At 47.8% G+C, this 15,676-nt stretch overlaps 1 pseudogene; it reads right to left on the reverse strand.

The window, feature by feature from the left end:
* Nucleotides 1-14,608, reverse strand: part of LOC141167234 (uncharacterized) — a 91,970-nt pseudogene extending 77,362 nt beyond the window's left edge.
* Nucleotides 14,609-15,676: the final 1,068 nt, after the last annotated feature.

The raw sequence follows: 15,676 nt of genomic DNA on the forward strand, positions 1-15,676 counted from the left end.
GCGCTGAACACACGTTCAGACAGAACGCTGGCTGCGGGGCATGACAAGATCTCCAAGGCGTAAGTGGCTAGCTCCGGCCATTTATCCAGATTGGTAGCCCAAAAAGAGCAAGGGTCCAGTGACACAGTCATGGCTTCAATGTTTACTTGGAGATACTCCTGTACCATCGTCTCTAGGCGTTGACTATGTGTCAGACTTCTTGTCTCCTGTGGCCTTGCAAAGGATGGGCTAAAAAAGTGGTGAAATGATTCCGCAAAATTGATGTTACCAGCAGATACTGTGGTTCTGTTACGGTTTGAGTGCTGAACACTTGACGGTCCCACGGTTGGCAAGTTGGAACTGTGAGATTCACTACGTGCACCACTGGTGTTTTGTGGAAAAGCACATGTAAGATTCTGCAACAGTCTCTGCTGATACTCCTGCATGCGTGCATCCCTTTCTATGGCAGGAATAATTTCTGCAAATTTACTTTTGTACCGGGGATCTAACAGTGTGGCAACTCAGTAGTCAGGATTATTTCTAATTCTCACAATTCGAGGGTCATGTTGCAGGTAGTGCAGCAAGAAGGCACTCATGTGTGTTGCGCATCCAGGAGCACCAAGTCCCTGTTGTGTTGGTGGCGAGGTAACAATCATGCTTCCTTCCTCTGTCCTCTACCCCCAACCTCGCACAACAGAAATGTGATCAAGGTCTCCCTCATCTGATGAGTCTTCCATCAGTTCGTCCTCCACTTCTTTCTGGGCTCCTGCACCTTCCTCACTAGTTTGGCTGCTACCATGCGCCCTGGTAAAACCATCTCCCCCACCCTCACATGCCTGCCGCCTTGGTGCTGCCGACCGTCTGGACCTTGCAGATGTTAGCCCTTCCGCATACAACTCCTCCTCCTCTACTTCCTCCACCTCCTCTTGTGCCACCACCTGACTCCGAATTCTGTTTAACATGTGCTCCAGCATGTAAATCACCGGAATAGTCATGCTGATAATGGCATCGTCAGCACTAAACAGCTTCGTCGCCATTTCAAATCTGTGCAGAAGGGTGCATAGGTCCCTGATCTGAGACCACTCCTCCAGCGTGATTTGCCCCACCTCTGGATCTCGTTGGCCCAGGCTATACGTCAGAACGTATTGCACCAGGGCTTGTCGGTGCTGCCACAGTCGCTGCAACATGTGCAGAGTTGAATTCCACCGGGTAGGCACATCGCATTTTAGCCGGTGAAGTGGCAGGCCCAACGACTTCTGTAGAGATGTAAGTCGCTGAGCTACCGTGCCCTCTGCAGAAGGCCATCTAGTCTGGGATAGTGGGCTAAAAATTGCTGGACAACCAGGTTCAACACGTGAGCCATACAAGGCACGTGTGTGACATTGCCCCGGCGAAGGGCCGCACCCAGGTTTGCAGCATTCTCGCACATGGCCTTCCCTGGTTTCAGGTCCAGTGGAGACAACCATTCCTGAAATTAGTTCTCCAGAGCTCACCACAACTCCTCAGCTGTGTGACTCACATTTCCCAGACATTTCAAAGTAAAAACCGCCTGATGACGTTGAGCCCTACTGCCAGCATAGTAAGGAGGTGTGCAGGATCCCTTCTGCGCAGTTAGAAAGCTTGTGGCATGACCAGACAGGCTTTGGGTGCAGGTGGAAGACCGAGAGGAGGTTGAGGAGGCAGAAGCAGTGGAGGAACTTTGACATAAAGAGGATTGACGCACAACTCGTGGGGACGGCAAGACTTGGACAGCAGCCCCTTGTCCTGCTGCCACCATAGTTACCCAGTGCCCAGTCAGCGACATGTAACGCCCCTGTCCATGCTTACTCGTCCAAGTGTCTGTGGTGAAATGCACCCTGTCACACACAGAGTTTCTCAAAGAAGCGGTGATGTTGTGTGCGACATGCTGGTGGAGCGCAGGCACACCTTTCTTTGAGAAGTAGTGCCGACTGGGCATCTGGTACTGGGGCACTGCGACGGACATAAGGTCTCGAAAATCCTCTGTGTCCACCAGGCGGAAAGGCAGCATTTCTGTAGCCAAGAGCTTGCAGATGGTGAAATTCAACCTCTTAGCTTTCTCATGGCTTGGAGGAAATGGTCTTTAACTTGTCCACATCTGAGGGACCGAGGGCTGGCTATTGTGCTTAGACGGGGTTGATAAGGGTGTCCCCGGCAAACTGCCGGTCTGTGAGGAAGATGCAGGCGGACATGTTAGGTTGCCTTGATCCAAAGGTGGTGCTATCGATGTCGGACAGCACTCAACACCAGCTGGTGTTACCACCTCCAAAGAAAATGATGACCTGCCAATCACGCTGGCTGTTGCGGGTAAAGAGGTGGCAGGTCTGCACCCCAAAACAGGTGTGACTGCTGTCCCCCCAGTCACAGAGGATGAAGAGGCCACGGATGCACAAGATATGGCAGACGGTGGATGGCCCGGCCGGCTAGGCCTCATTGTAGCACACTGAGCTTCCCACTGCAACTTATGCTTTATGTCCATGTGACGGTTCATGCATGAAGTACTCAAACTATGTATTTTTTGGCCTCTACTTAGCTTTTGCTGACAAATGTTACAGATAACACGAGTTGGGTCATCTTTATCGATCTGAAAAAATGCCCAGGCTATGCAAGGCTTAGCACCCATGCGACCTGAAGAGCCACCACGACTTGTGGTGAGAGGCAGAGTTGTGTTTGAGGATGCAGTTGTTGACGTGCTTCCAGTACTACGTCTCTGTCCAGGAAGGCGCAACCTGACCTCGTCGTCACTAGCATCTTCCTCCACCTCCTCTGCTGACCTCATCTCTTGGCTGACTGTGGGTTGACAGTAAGTGGGATCTCCAACCTCATCATCATCACTCTGTGCGTTATCACACCCGTCGTCCTCAGAGCCAACCTGTTCCTGCCCTGACAAAAAACTAAAGTTGTCGCTCCAATCAGGTATTTGAGTCTCATCATCGTCTTCGTCATTGTCTCCACCAACAGGAGTTACAGTTTGGGAATGAGGGTCTACATTATGGTCAGAACCTTCTGCGTCTGGTCCTGGATCCGACTCATAAAGATTCTGGGCATCAGTGCAGATCATTTCCTCGTCTGGATTCACAGAAGCGCTGGAGTCGACCTCTGATTCCCAGGCTATAGTATGAGTAAACAGCTCTGCAGACTCAACCATCTGTTCTACCTCATACTCAGACGGGCAGCTGGAGATTTGGGAGCTGTGAGGAAGCAAGTGCGATTGGGGTGACACCTTTGAGGACTGGAGTATTTGTGATGTTGAAGTTGATGTGGAGGAGAGCCCACTTAAAGGAGCACTTGATATCCGTTGAAGCACCTGCTGTTTTTGTGCCTCATCTGGAATTTGTAGCGATTGGCGTGGCCGTAAGAAAGGGATCTTATCACATTGTCCGCTAAAAGAAGTAGACATTTTAGTTTGGCTGGAAGATGGTCTTTCTTCTGCAGATGTTACTGTTGCTTTAACACCTACCCCACGGACACAACCTTTTTTCCCCTTCCCAACACGCCTATTCCCCTTTCCACCAGCAGCAGGCCTTTTTCCACTCATTTTGGTGGTTAACTAATTCACAACTCTGGAGTTGTTTGCACAAAAAAACAATGGATGGGAACCGAGCAGAGCTGAGTGGCCAAACTGTGGTATTAGGCCTAAACTATTGACTGGGCTAGATGCAGAAAAAAATTATATTCAATTTGCAACCTGATGGAGGTCAGTATAGATGGACTAATAGAACAAGTCCCACACACAGCTAGAAGCCCAAATATTTTTTCAGAGGTAGATGCAGAAAAAAATTGTATTCAGTTTGCAACCTGATGGAGGTCAGTATAGACGGAGTAATAGAACAAGTCCTACACACAGCTAGAAGCCCAAATATTTTTTCAGAGGTAGATGCAGAAAAAAAATATATTCAGTTTGCAACCTGATGGAGGTCAGTATAGATGGACTAATAGAGAAAGTCCCACACACTGCTAGAAGGCCAAATATTTTTTCAGCGCTAGATGCAGATATAAATTATTTTTAATTTGCAACCTGATGGAGGTCAGTATAGATGGACTAATAGAGAAAGTCCCACACACTGCTAGAAGGCCAAATATTTTTTCAGAGCTAGATGCAGAAAAAAATTATATTCAGTTTGCAACCTGATGGAGGTCAGTATAGATGGACTAATAGAACAAGTCCCACACACAGCTAGAAGGTCAAATATTTTTTCAGAGGTAGATGCAGATAAAAATTATTTTTAATTTGCAGCCTGATGGAGGTCAGTATAGATGGACTAAAAGAGAAAGTCCCACACACTGCTAGAAGGCCAAATATTTTTTCAGAGCTAGATGCAGACAAAAAATTATTTTGAATTTGCAACCTGATGGAGGTCAGTATAGATGGACTAATAGAGAAAGTCCCACACACTGCTAGAAGGCCAAATATTTTTTCAGAGCTAGATGCAGACAAAAAATTATTTTTAATTTGCAAACTGATGGAGGTCAGTATAGATGTACTAATAGAGAAAGTCCCACACACTGCTAGAAGGCCAAATATTTTTTCAGAGCTAGATGCAGATAAAAATTATTTTTAATTTGCAACCTGATGGAGGTCAGTATAGATGGACTAATAGAGAAAGTCCCACACACTGCTAGAAGGCCAAATATTTTTTCAGAGCTAGATGCAGAAAAAAATTATATTCAGTTTGCAACCTGATGGAGGTCAGTATAGATGGACTAATAGAACAAGTCCCACACACAGCTAGAAGCCCAAATATTTTTTCAGAGGTAGATGCAGATAAAAATAATTTTTAAATTTGCAACCTGATGGAGGTCAGTATAGATGGACTAATAGAGAAAGTCCCACACACTGCTAGAAGGCCAAATATTTTTTCAGAGCTAGATGCAGACAAAAAATTATTTTGAATTTGCAGCGTGATGGAGGTCAGTATAGATGGACTAATAGAACAAGTCCCACACACTGCTAGAAGGCCAAATATTTTTTCAGAGCTAGATGCAGAAAAAAATTATATTCAGTTTGCAACCTGATGGAGGTCAGTATAGATGGACTAATAGAACAAGTCCCACACACTGCTAGAAGCCCAAATATTTTTTCAGAGCTAGATGCAGAAAAAAATTATATTCAATTTGCAACCTGATGGAGGTCAGTATAGATGGACTAATAGAATGATGCTATGCCCAAAAGATTTTACTTCACTAGGTGCAGTAAAAAAATTGGTATTCTATACACAGGTGGTATATCTTGCAACACAGATAGGCTACTCCACTGACTAACACACTCTGCAATAGGCCAAAAAGGATTAGCTTTGCTAGATTCAGCCAAATTCTGTGAAAAAAACTTGCACAGCACTGGCACAGACCTGCCTGGCAAAAACTGATAGGAACTCATGTAACCTAGTCCTGAAAAGGACTGCAATTACAATTAGTCTTTACTCCCACAATCTATCTATTTAAGAGCACAGACCTGCCTGATAAAAGTCGTAGGAAATGCTGTAACCTAGTCCTTAAAAGGACTGCAATCACAACTATTCCCTACTCCCAAGCTATCTGTAGATTTGTGCAAAAATTGGCTTGAAATTAACAAGGTATAGCGCACACAGCAACAGCGGTGCCGTCTAACACCCAGCTGCAGCAGTGAGAAAATGGTGGCGACGGGGAAAATGGCTTGGTCTTATAGGGCAAGGACATGTGACATACACTGCCAATGACACATGTCCTTGCTTGTGTGAAAAAAAGCACTTCGCTCCGTGTGTGCGCTGCTGATAGGCTGACAGATTGCACCTCCCCACTGTAAATGCGGGAAAGAGAAAAAAAAATGGAGATCTTCATTATTCCTGCAGAGATCCATCCCCTGCCCCTCCCCCCACCCCGCTGTACACTCAAACTGCGTATTAACATTAATTTTCATCATTACTGAGAAAAAATCCAGTTATGATTTTGGTGCACGAACAGTTATCGAACATAACCTCGAACAGCCGAATTTTTCTCAAATCGTTCGTGTTCGCCGAACGGCTCGAACACCGCCCAAAACAGCTCGAATTTGAGATTGGAGAACAGTTCAAGTCGAACAACGCTCATCTCTACTCCCAACCTGAGTACCTAAACCCAATTGTCCCCGGTACCGTGGGTGAACAGTGGAAGTGACGGCCCTGCTCACGTATGCAGCTCCTCTCTGCTTGGCCATTGGAGGCAGTCTCTCGAGCCTTGGATAGGGGGGTCCCGGACTCGTCTGTCGGCGGGCAAAGTCGAGATCCGCGAACTCACTCAGCACCGCGATGAGATTCCTAGTCTCCTCAGCAGGCACAGCACTCGGGTCACAACTGTGAGGGATCCGGAGCTCTTTTACCGGTGCCCGGCTGGAGCACCTCTCAGGCCTCTGGATTTGGCCTGCCACGCGGGGTTTCTCAGGACGCAGGTGTAGCACCCTGAGGACTCGGCTGCTACAGGGGTATTGCACCTCACTCCAGAGGTGTGGTATTCCACTCCCGGGTAAGGATGGAGTGTGGGACTGAGCTCAGTAGGCTGCATGCACTACATACATCCCATTTCCGGGGGACAGAACTACGGTACTCCCACCAGTTAAATGTGCAGGTACGACAGCGTCTGTCCCTGGCTGGAGTGGGAGGGGGGGTGGAACATCCCAGTAGTGTAGGGGCAGATAGGGGGAGTACTCTGGGTAAAGCTAGGAGCCCATTGGGTGCTGGTCACCTGGGCTCACACATAGAGGGAGTATATAAGGTGGGCACCATCTAGAGACAGGGTCTTTTTAGTCAAGTTCAGCCTGAGGAGAAGCAGAGCAGAGGAGCTCAGCCAGGAGGGCTGACAGGGAGCTGTGGCTCCGGCTGGGCCCAGCTCCAGGGCCAAGCATGAAGAAAGAGGAGGAAGAAGGACCCAGGGAGGCAGAGCCAGAGGGAACCCTAAGATCCCAGAATCAGACCAAAAAGGGTGAAGGGTTGGCAGAAAAGGGCACCGGATCCCAAGCTGGCGGAGGCAAAAGTAACCCTTAGCCAGGAACCGGAGGTCGTGGGCAAGCTTTGCCACGACCCTCACCACATCCACCAGGAAGGTACACCAAGAGTAGGGTCAGGAAAGCCAGAGAAGGTTTTGCCATCAGAAGGCCCAAGGGAACCGGACAAAGGTGGATCCCTGGTGGGGACGGCCAGCAGAAAGAGAGAGAGAGGGGAGCTCAGGACCACGCTCCGGAACTGCCTGGGGGTTAGCCGAGCCCCGCACCTGGTGGACGCAGCACGGCTCGGGTGGTCACTCAAGGCCAGAGTGACTAAAGCAACATCAGTGAGTAAAAACCCTGAAACTGCATCCCACGTCTCTGTGCCTCCTTACCGCACCATCACAACCTCCATCATCTACTCCTGCTGCCCTGAGGCCATACCCCTCCCGTTGGGGGTTATACCATCCCTGCTGCACCCATACCACCGGCCTCAGCGGACTGTTTTGCAGCGGCGGCCTTGTGACCGCAAATCAACGGGTGGCGTAGTCGACACACATTCTAACATCTACTGCTAATAGACTCGCCGCTTAGTTTGACTCCCTGGGCACGGACCGGGTCACCGCCACGAGACTACTACCCCCATCTGATCCGGCTCCGGGTAAGCCCCCGTGCGTGCGATGCCGCACGACACAGAAGGCCCAGGGGCGCGTCAACTTTGGCGTAGTCGGCAGGATCTCGTGCCCGCAACCACAGGGTACTGCGTGCCTGAAGAAAAGTTTATCTGTACCGTAAAAAGAAGTCTCCCGCCAATTCCGGAGGGTCCCCGCCATCGGACGTCGTCCGGAGTCGTTTCCCGCCGGTTGCCCGCCATCTGCAGTCTTTTCCCGCCATCCACAGAGTTTCCCGCCATTGGGAAGCGGTTCCCGCCATCTGAGACGATTTCCCGCCCTGGCAGAGCGGACGCCATTATGGGCGTGCCAGAGGGTGGCAAGAGGCCACCTCCCATCGTGGGCCAGGACCAAGAATGGCGCCAAAAACGAAGACCGCCCCCACCAGCAGAGACTGCAATGATTGAGATGTCCGTCAGCGTGGGGGGTCTGCCCCTGGAACTGACAATCACTAAGTTGCCCCAGGACCGCCCTCAAGGTAGGCGGATCAAGAACAAAAGAGAGAGGATGGGTGCAGCCTGGAGGAGTCTGGAGAAGCTGTACCCGGAGATGGAGGGAGAGTCAGGCAGCACCGACCCTGTGGTCAGGAGCCTGTTGCAAGCTACCACCCCACAAGACCTGGTGGAGATCCTGGCACAGCTCCCCCGAGACTGGGAGCGTGCACAGACCGCGCTGGAGGGCCTCGCACGGAGGATGGCCCAGGTGCAGCAAGAAACGCTGACTGCGTGGAGCAGGGAGATGGCCCAGCAGGCTGGAACCCGCCCGCGGAGCACGCCACCCGAGACGAGGAGTCTGACCGCCTCTGAGGATGGTGCGGGAGGAATGAAGGCCGGAGACGACGCCGTGGAAGGAGCTGAAGAGACGGAGGCAGGTAAAGGGGACGTCACTACCCCAAGCCTAGAAACCACGAGCCTGCCCCAGCTCCCCGTCGCAGAGCCCGAAATTTCCCCTACCGTGCCCGTCGCTGCACCGCCACCGCTCCAGACTAGGCCTCAAGCAGGAGCCGCGACCACGCCCCCTGTGACGTCACGCGCCTCAACTCCGAGCGCGACCAAGCAGGAGACGCCACCGGCCTGGTCGCAGGGCCGAGTACCCCCGGGCGCCGCCGTCCCCGCTGTGCCCTTTACCTTCAGGGTGCCCCCAGCCTGGTCGCAAGGCCTGGTGAACCCGGGCGCCGCTGCCACCACCGCGCCCTCAACCCACAAAGTCCTACCCCTGGGTGAAGACTTGTTCGCCCAACATACTTGCCCGGATGGGCAGCCCTTTGAGTGGCCACCAGAGTACTACCATCCCCGACTCCGGAAGGAAAGGCCCCTGGATGAGCCCCTGATTCCGGCTCCGGCGCCTGTCAAGATCGTCCCGCTCCCGCTGGAGGAGGCCCAATTTGAATGGGACCCCACCGGGGAAAACCTCATCGGCTTCACCCAAGAGACCCGGGTGGCCGCAGCCCAGCGAGCAGAGTGCTGCCGGCAACAGCTGGAGGTCTTCGACCGGGAGCGGCGAGAGAGGCGGGTCCGCGAGGAGCGGCTGCAAGTGCAGAGTGCAGAACAGAAGAGCCGGACCCGACGCAACCCCCGTGCAGCCCACGGTCCCCGTGCCACCGGGACTGTAATCAAATTCCAACTGCAGCACGGATGGGGCTTCATCCGGGATCACCGCACCCCCGGCGACGTCTTCGTGACCCGCAGAGATGTCGAGTCCCACCTGCCGGAGGGACACAGAGGACGAGATCTGTACCTGGGTGATGAGGTCACTTTCACCCGGCATCAATGTGCCAAAGGTCCATATGCTCTCCATGTACACCGACTGACCGAGAGAGAGCTACAGTGCGAGGAGGAACAAGAGAACCCGGACGGGTTTGAAGGTCACCCGCGAGAAGGAGCAGGAGGATGCCGTTACTGAAGTACGGTAAAGTGGAACTGTACATAGTTACCCGTAAGGGTACAAGAACTGTTACAAGTACTGCTGCTAAGTAAAGTATAGTCCCCGTTGGGACCAGCAAACTGTTACCCGTGTGTCCCTATCCCTTAACAGGCTGAGGACTGTGAGCAGCCATCCCTTATCCCCACTGGCCGAGGACTGAGAGCGGCCATACCCCTTGTAAATAGTTGCGCTTCCTAAAGCGCCCCCTACTGGTTTTATAGAAGAACTGTTTTTCTTCAAGTGACTGTTGCACTTTTACCTGGTCACAAGTGCACAGTGGCCAGAAGAACAAGAACATTTTATAAGAAGAGTTTAATATCAAAAAGTCTTATAATATAAGAAGTTACCCGTAATGTTATGTTGCTGATTATGTTTATAATGTTTTATATATTCGTGTATGTTTTGAAAAAATTTTGTATGTTTGCATGTTTTGCTCTTTTACAGCCCGAGGACGTGCTGTGATTTACCAGGGGGGAATGTAGCACCCTGAGGACTCGGCTGCTACAGGGGTATTGCACCTCACTCCAGAGGTGTGGTATTCCACTACCGGGTAAGGATGGAGTGTGGGACTGAGCTCAGTAGGCTGCATGCACTACATACATCCCATTTCCGGGGGACAGAACTACGGTACTCCCACCAGTTAAATGTGCAGGTACGACAGCGTCTGTCCCTGGCTGGAGTGGGAGGGGGGGTGGAACATCCCAGTAGTGTAGGGGCAGATAGGGGGAGTACTCTGGGTAAAGCTAGGAGCCCATTGGGTGCTGGTCACCTGGGCTCACACATAGAGGGAGTATATAAGGTGGGCACCATCTAGAGACAGGGTCTTTTTAGTCAAGTTCAGCCTGAGGAGAAGCAGAGCAGAGGAGCTCAGCCAGGAGGGCTGACAGGGAGCTGTGGCTCCGGCTGGGCCCAGCTCCAGGGCCAAGCATGAAGAAAGAGGAGGAAGAAGGACCCAGGGAGGCAGAGCCAGAGGGAACCCTAAGATCCCAGAATCAGACCAAAAAGGGTGAAGGGTTGGCAGAAAAGGGCACCGGATCCCAAGCTGGCGGAGGCAAAAGTAACCCTTAGCCAGGAACCGGAGGTCGTGGGCAAGCTTTGCCACGACCCTCACCACATCCACCAGGAAGGTACACCAAGAGTAGGGTCAGGAAAGCCAGAGAAGGTTTTGCCATCAGAAGGCCCAAGGGAACCGGACAAAGGTGGATCCCTGGTGGGGACGGCCAGCAGAAAGAGAGAGAGAGGGGAGCTCAGGACCACGCTCCGGAACTGCCTGGGGGTTAGCCGAGCCCCGCACCTGGTGGACGCAGCACGGCTCGGGTGGTCACTCAAGGCCAGAGTGACTAAAGCAACATCAGTGAGTAAAAACCCTGAAACTGCATCCCACGTCTCTGTGCCTCCTTACCGCACCATCACAACCTCCATCATCTACTCCTGCTGCCCTGAGGCCATACCCCTCCCGTTGGGGGTTATACCATCCCTGCTGCACCCATACCACCGGCCTCAGCGGACTGTTTTGCAGCGGCGGCCTTGTGACCGCAAATCAACGGGTGGCGTAGTCGACACACATTCTAACATCTACTGCTAATAGACTCGCCGCTTAGTTTGACTCCCTGGGCACGGACCGGGTCACCGCCACGAGACTACTACCCCCATCTGATCCGGCTCCGGGTAAGCCCCCGTGCGCGCGATGCCGCACGACACAGAAGGCCCAGGGGCGCGTCACAGGGAGCACGTCTGCTCCTTTCTGCTGCTTGGCGCCAAATACCCCTCAGGTTTGGCGCGCTGGCCTCTTATCTCCCGGAACTCCTTCCTGGAAGTCACCTGATCGGGTCCAGCGTCTGAACCTGCCCTCCCTGCAACTTTCCTTGCATATTTTGGTTCCGCTTGACTGTATCTGGCCAGTAGACGGCAGTCTCGCTCCATCCTTGAAACGTCATGTTGAAGTTCTTTTACAAGCTTTCTTGCCTTTTCTACATCAGTGTTGCCAGCTGCTCATTTAGATCCAGTATCTGGGCTTCCAAACGCACAACATGCACACATCTCGCGCAGCAGTAAGCAACCCCGACCGGCTGTTCAAGGATTGCATACATGTGGCAAGATGTACACTGGATAGCACTGTCAATAATGGAGCTCATTTCCTAATGGGGATTGCAATAGACAAGCCCACTAAGAATTTAAAGACACATAGAGCAGGGCCACAGTAATGACAAATTCCCATTAGAAAGGAGAGAGTCAACTATACAGTTATAGGGTATGCAGTGAGTCCAACAGCTGACCAATTCTAGGAAAAACCCCACTAAGAATTTAAAGACACATAGAGCAGGGCCACAGTAAAGACAAAATCCCATTAGAAAGGAGAGAGTCTGCTTTACAGAAAAAGAAAGGAAATAATCAGCTCCCCCACCTAGAAGATCAACAGCACGGAGCCAGGAGTGCTACCAGACGAACAATGAGGAACCAGGAAGATCCGGCTGAACAAATCTTCTAAAATCCACTTTTTATTGGGTCATACAAAAAATATTAAAAGTCCACCTTGAAGAAGAACAGCAAACTCGTTTCGAACTAAAAGTTCTTAATCATTGCATAGCAAAAAAACAGCAAGGAAGTGGTATTTATATGTCATGTTCTGCTATGCACCTGTTCAGAGCTAGGTTAATCAGAATTTTAAACACACATACCATATTAAAATCGTATAGCATAGAAACAATGCATATAAATGTGAATAATCCAAGAGAAGAAAGGGAACATAAACATAATAATAATCCATAAATAATCACTCATAATGGTACATCAAATCATGTCTGATATTTAAACTCGCTGGTACACGTGTATTTAAAGTATAAATCCACCAACTTTCTATATTAAGGAGTTTTCTCCTATGATCACCCCCTCTATGAGGTTTCAAAACTTTTTCTATGCCCGTTACTATAAATGTTGAAGTATCTCCATTATGGCATAACGAAAAATGTCTTGATGCTGCAGAACACCTGATACTTAATTTATTATGTACATCTGATAAATGCCGTCTGATGCGTTTTTTCAAGGTAGTACACGTACATCCCACGTATTGGAGACAGCACGCACTACATGAAATAATATATATAACATAAGTAGTATTACAATTAATAAAATTTTTTATGTTATATTTTATATTGGTAGAAAAAGATGTAAAAGTTGCTGCATTTTTAACATGGCTGCAGCAAGTGCAAATGGAGTGACCACATTTATAAAAACCAGTTGTGTGTAACCAGGTACTAGAATTAGAAGGATCTTATTTGAGAAAAAGACTAGGAGATAATAGATCACCCAAAGTGGGTGCCTTATGAGCTGTGAACCTAACTGGTGTTAGTAGTACTTCTCTCAATTTGGGATCTGTAGAAAGCATAGGAAGATATTTGTTGATAATATTTTTGATCATAGAAAATTGGGGGCTATACTGAGAGTCAAAGGTGACCTGGTTGGATCCATTCACACCATCTGAAGGGTGATTGCTGAATTTAGGTCCAATCATATCACTCCTGTTTTTAGAGCTAACTATATTGTATGCTCTTTTTAAAGTCCATTTGGGGTAATGTCTAGCTGATAGTCTATCTAGGACTTTTTTTGCTTCAATCTCATATTGTCGTGGGTTACTAGTGTTCCTTTTTGTTCGTATTAATTCTCCTACTGGTATATTAATTATAGTCTTTTTATTATGGCAAGAGGAAGCCAGTAAGGTAGAATTTCTTGATAAACTTTTTCTACAGGGTGTGATAGTTACAGTGTGATCAGTCAGAGTCAAAGTAATATCTAAAAAAATCAATCGAATTAGATTGTATATTATGGGTGAATTTAAGATTCATGGAATTATCAGAAATTAATTTAAAAAATTCATTCGCCTCTGACCTTGTCCCGTCCCATATCAGGAGCAGGTCGTCTATGTAGCGACCATACCACCTGATATGGGAGGAGAAAGGACCAGAGTCAGAAAAAATATACTGTTTTTCCCAAAAGACCATAAAAATGTTGGCTATAGAGGGAGAGAAACCCGCCCCCATTGAAGCTCCGCATTTCTGTAGAAAAAATTTTTGTTGAAGGAAAAATAGTTGTGGCTGAGTAAATATTCAACTGAGAGCACTAAAAAATGTTGTAAATCTTCACTATAAGTGCTATAAGTATGGAGATGGTATGATAATATGGAGATCATTAGTGTGTGTGGTATACACGGATAAAGACCTACAACATCACATGAGAGCCAAAGGGATGAATTCCCCCATTCAGTATTATCAAGAGATGCTATAAGATGTTTAGTATCTTTAATGTAACCAGGTAATTGTTTGACTAGAGGTTGTAGAAATATATCGACCCACATGCTGAGTTTTTCATTTAAGCTACCAATACCTGCCACTATTGGGCGGAAAGGTGGGGGAAAAATCCCTTTATGTATTTTAGGAAGGGAATGATATATGGGAGTAATAGGACATTTTACCAAAAGATCCTCTGCTAATTTATCAGTGATAACTCCCAATTGTATACCATAGGCTAATACATTTTCTAATTCTTTTTTAAATTTAAATGTAGGGTCATTTGGTAGTGCTTCATAGGTATTGCTGTCCTGTAACATATCTAGATTCATTTTCTCATATAGGCCTCCATCTAGGAGTACCACTGCTCCTCCTTTATCTGCTGGTCTCACTATGAGATCGTTATTATTTTTGATATCCATGATAGCATCTCTTTCCAATTTAGTCAAATTGGAAGCCAGTCTCCATTTATATTTTAGAGATTGTTTTAGAGAATGCAAGTCCCGTTCAACAGCTTCCTGAAAGTCATCTAGAATGGCCGGTCTTGATTGAAGTGGATAGTAGTAAGGATTCTTGATGGTATATTTATGATTCAAATTGGTGCAATCCTGTACATTCTCCGACTGTAATAATTGTAGATCAAAAAGGGATTTTTGTTCTTCATAGGTCCCTATGTTCGGGATTTCTGAAGTCCTCAAATTAAATTGTCCCTGGTTCTGGTCTGTACTCATTAGATCAGTTGGTTCTTCAAAAAAATGACAACGTAAAGTCAGTGCTCTTGCAAATTTACTAACATCCATCATGGTTTTATATATATCAAATTCATTAGAAGGGGAAAAAGACAGTCCCTTGGATAAAACAGAAAATTGGGATTTGGACAATATATAACTTGATAAGTTGATTAGTGGGCATTGTATTTCTTCTTGTATCTCAGCGGGTATGAGTTTGTTCTTTTGTGTTTTCTGCCCCCTCGTTTCCTCCTCTTCCGGTTTTTGACGTTATAGTAGTATTGGGCATGTTCACACCCATAGAACTTTTATTGTATGCAGTATTGCGTCTTGTTGCACTAAAAAAATCAGTTGAGGAGTCTGAAAGATCATCTGAGGTGGTGGCTTCTGAATTATCCCAGGATGAAACTGATTCCAAAAAAACTGACTTTTTTGCCAAAATGCCTATAGGTGCTTTTTGTGTTATTATTTGGCGTGCCTCCCTGTCTGAGTATGGGTCTTTGAAAAAAATGTCTCATTTTCCGTTTCCACAAATAAACTTCTTTATTAGCATAGGCCTGTGTGTCTCTATCAAACTTGTTCTTTTTCATTGCAATAATATCATTTTCCAAACGAATAATTCTTTGTTTAATAGAGGCATTCCAATCATCATATGTTTTATCCATTGGAAGTGTATTAATGAGTGATTTAATTTTTAAAATTTCCAGTTTAGTAGATGATAACTGTTGTTCCTCAAAAGTTATTAATAACTTCATCAATTGAAAAGAACAATTGTCCAAAATATCAAACCACTTCATACTAAACTCATCATTAAATACATGTGTAGCAAGTTTTCTAATGTGCAATCCACGTGGTATCATGTTTTTTTCCACGTAGGATTGCAGAGTAATACTATCCCACCATAGTTTTGTCTCTTTAATGAGAAGATTCTCTAATGCTTTCAGGTGTGGGTGTAACTCTTGTCCTGCTTCTGCAGGTTGAGATGAGTTCAGACTGAATATAGACGCCGCTTTACTGCGTCTTTTTGTGTGGTCTTCATCATATGGAAAATCTGGCTTGCAATAATCTCCATTTTCCATTTCCAAGGATAGTGACATTTTAAGACCCAAAGGAATTTATTTGTCGTAAAGTTTCCAGTAA

Source organism: Phyllobates terribilis, unplaced genomic scaffold (assembly GCF_046119375.1).
Source record: "Phyllobates terribilis strain yellow unplaced genomic scaffold, ASM4611937v1 Scaffold_11__3_contigs__length_659146591, whole genome shotgun sequence".
Taxonomy (NCBI): Eukaryota; Metazoa; Chordata; class Amphibia; order Anura; family Dendrobatidae; genus Phyllobates; species Phyllobates terribilis.